The sequence below is a fragment of the Mus musculus genome, chromosome 5, assembly GCF_000001635.26.
Source record: "Mus musculus strain C57BL/6J chromosome 5, GRCm38.p6 C57BL/6J".
NCBI lineage: Eukaryota > Metazoa > Chordata > Mammalia > Rodentia > Muridae > Mus > Mus musculus.
In genome coordinates, this window is record NC_000071.6 from 149,314,980 (window position 1) to 149,318,748 (window position 3,769).

At 47.0% G+C, this 3,769-nt stretch overlaps 1 long non-coding RNA gene across 1 annotated transcript in view; it reads right to left on the minus strand.

Moving 5' to 3' along the window:
- Positions 1-1,628: 1,628 nt before the first annotated feature.
- Gm35620 overlaps positions 1,629-3,769 on the minus strand; it is a 5,970-nt gene continuing 3,829 nt past the window's right edge. Inside the window, exon 2 of the long non-coding RNA XR_377267.3 lies at positions 1,629-3,373. This is a non-coding gene — a long non-coding RNA (predicted gene, 35620). The remainder of the gene's footprint in view (positions 3,374-3,769) is intronic.

Here is a 3,769-nt window from a genome sequence, read left to right on the forward strand (position 1 = left end):
TTTTTCCCTCCATGGTTCCTGGAACCTTCAAGAAAACAAACCAAGATAGCTTGGATTTAAAAGGAGAGGACAATAGTGCCTGTTCAAAGGTAGACACATCTGTGAGTCCAGGGGCAATACCTGTAACCCCAGAGGAGAAGGATCATGGGGTCAAGCCTGAGCTACATTGTGAGCTTTAGGCTAGCCTGAGCTGTGAGAACCTGTCTCAAAGCCAAGCCAAGGCAAACAAACAGGGAATAGAAAAGAAGATAAAGCAAAACCTTGACTTAGTTCTGCTGCTGTGACCTCAGCAACTCTTAGCTGGGGACTCACTTAGAGTCCCCAGAGGTTCCATCCAATCTCATGCAGGAATCATGGTGGCAGGCAGTCAGGGAGGCATGTTGCTGGACCAGTAGCTGAGAGCTTTATAACTTAATCCAAGACAGGAGGCAGAGAAGGGGGGTGGCTCCTGAAACCTCAAAGCCAATCCCCTAGTGACACACCTCCTTCCACAAGACCACACCTCCTGATCCTTCCCAAACAGTTCCACCAACTGAGGTTTAAGCATGCAGCTATGTGAGCATGTGAGATCCATTCTCATTCATAGCATGTGAGAACCACATGTCTAAGCCCAAACTGAACAGGCTTCTGAGCAGACAACAGACTGCTTTCCATCAGCTTCTTCAGAGTGACAGGAACTACCCATGGCCAGTGCTTTTTAAGGGATCTTGGAAAAAACACGTAGACTTCCTTCAAAGGTGGAAGCAGAAAGGCCGCCTGGGCTCCATTTTGTAAATCCTATTGTGAATGAGATCTTATGTTTCACAGTAAAACAATGGTCTGGAGCTTGGATGCACATCTTCTTTTGGACTCAGTGGACTAAAAGGCAAAGGTTAGTTTCTGTGACTCTAATGATCATTACTGTTTACGGACTCACCATGTTTTATAGTTAGACTACTTTCCACAATGAAGGAAAGAGGCCAACTTGGGTTTCCAGAGATCTTGTCCCTCTTGGTGGTTAGGAGGCAAAGCACACCGGATAATAGGACCTGAGTCTCAACAGCAGTGGCCCTTGGTGAGCACACGCTAGTGTCTGCACCTTAATCTAGCTGAGTGATGCTGTCATTTGTGAATTTATTGCAATAAAGTGATTGTATTTAAAATGTGTCCCTAGCATTTTACAGATAGATATTCACATATTTGAAATTCAAATGTTTCTGTATATTTTTATTTATTAAAGTGGCCATCCTAGTTCTGGTTGGGAGGAGTGAGAAGCATTTCCAGCATCAGCCGCTGCTTAAATCACTGGTCTTCCATCTTTGTCCCTTGTCTGCTTTTATAATTCTCCTATGTGACTGGGACTGCCAGCATATAGAAAGAGGATATTGTCACTGACATGAGCCATCTTCTGGATTTATCTACTTCATCAGAATCTTGGTTAGACTCCATCAACACTATTTAGAACATCCTGTCCTTTCTGTGTTTTGTAGTAGAAATTGTTATCCATCTATCTGTCCACTTATTTATTTGCCCACTAAGCCTTCTTCCCATCTGTTCATGGTGTCTCTTCACAGCAATGAAACCCTAACTGCAGCAGAGACCTTATTAGCTACTTTTCTGCCCCTGTGGGGAAGTAACGTGACCAAAAGTAACTTAAGAAAGAAAGGTTTTATTTTAGCTTATGGTTCCTCATGGCAGGGAAGGGATGGTATAATGGCGTGACTAGGAAGCTGACTGATCATAATTCATCTGCATAGGAAGCGGAGTGTGTGAGGAGGATGTGAGGGAAAGGCTATAAACTCTCGGAGCCCACTCCCACTGTTGTACTTTATCCAGCAAGGCTGCCCACCTCCTAAAACAGAGCCACCATCTGGGGATGGGGTGTTCACATACCCAAGCCTGTGAGGGGCACTTATTGCAAACCACCACAGATTCTAATTCTTTCTGTTACAGATAGATGAATAGCTTCAGTCTGAGAGAGATGACTGCTTTCACGGACTGGAAGCTCAGCTATTTAGGACATGCCAGTACTAAAAATACCACCCTGGAAAGGTGTTCTGCTGCAGGTTGCAGCCACAGACATTCTAGATTTTCAAGGCTGACCTAGCCTTGGTTACAGGTTCCTGGCTGCTCAGGGGCACTCTGCAGTTGCCATGGGAACCAGCCGCTCACAGAGTGTTCTTCTCTGGGGTCTCCTGAACTCTGCCTCAGCTGCCATGGCTAGCATCTTCTCAGATGCTGCCATGGGAACCACTGAAATGTTAGCATCTCCCTCTAGCCCACCAGCCCACCCGGCAGAGAGAGCCTGGCGGGGGGGGTGTCACACAGTGGGGGCTGGGCTTCTAGAGCACAAAGTTACCCAGTTTCAGCAGCTTCTGTGGAGTAGTACATTCAAGTTCAAAGTGGACAACTAGGACATGGGCTACTGGAACACATCCCAGCTAACCGGAGAAGAGTGAGGTCCCCCTCCTCCCCCCAAAAACAAGCAGCAGAAGAAAACGGCGGGGGGGGGGGTCCATTCTTTATCCTCCAAAGGGCTTCTGGGGTGGTGGTGGCAGCTCTGAACAAAGACTCTGATTCCATCCCCAGAGGGGGATGTGAACCCTGAAACTTCCCAGAGAAGTGTGTGTTCAGACACTAAACCCTGTAGACCTGTGGGAATATACTCAAAACATTCATCTAGTTTTAGATTTCTTGGGTTCACAGAAAGAAGAAAAACCAGGTGTCCCTCTAATCTCTAGTGTCAAATCTTGTCCCCCAACCAAGCCTGTCTCCTCCTCTATGACCTGCACTGGGTGCTGGCTTGGAAACTGAAGCCGGGTTTTTCTGATGATGGGAAGACTTTATATCTATTTTCACACTGTGCGAGGTTCCTGTTTGACTCCTTTTCCTGCTCCGTCCTGGAGCCAGAACTGCAGTGTGGCTTGTTCTTACGTGAAAGAGATGTCCAAGGCCTCCACGCCTGACTCCACGCTCCTTCCGGGGTTAGCCAATTGTATCCTGTTTTAGGATTGAAAGTCCATCTTCCAGGATGCTCATCCATTACGGGGCAACCCTAGGACAGATGTCTTCAGGCTTGGCCATCCGAGCCTTGATTCCTGTGATTGGCTGAGGATACATACGTTGTTTCCTTGCCCATGACAGGGAAAATAAATTCCTGTCTTTTGGGATTGAAAAGAATATAAATTCTTTCGCATAGGAAGTGCTCAGTCGATGCTAGTTATTTTCTCTGGGTGGGCATCTCAAGAGTAGTGACACAATTGTTAAAAGCTCTCACTGTGCTTTTATAGCCAATGGTGATGTTCTGAAGGACAGCGAGCCAGGAGAGGACTTATGACAGTGTCCAGGTAGGGATGGCATGCCTCCTCCATCTGCTGTGGGCCACGAATGAACACTGAAGGAAGACACATGACAGAGTGAGACTCTAGTGATTATCAGGTGAACCCAAACAGAGCCAGCCATAGGTATAAAACCTGGCTTGCAAACTCTAGTCTGGTTCACAGAGAAAGAGATGGGAGGTTTCCGAAGCCTGGAAGTGTCTCTGAGGAGATAGCTGGGCAGCCTAATAGGAAGATCTATATAGGCACTCCTGAATGCTCAGGAAGTTCCAGACTATTTTGATCTACTCTATAGTGTATTTTTTTATGTAAATCCAGGGTGCAGGGAACAGCACACAGGGTTGTCTCTGGGAGGAACAACGGTGATGTCTGACGTGTCTCTGAGGTATCTTGCAGCTGAGAGAGCCACCCCCTCCAAAGAGGTGCAGACTTGGGGGGGGGGAAGAAATTTC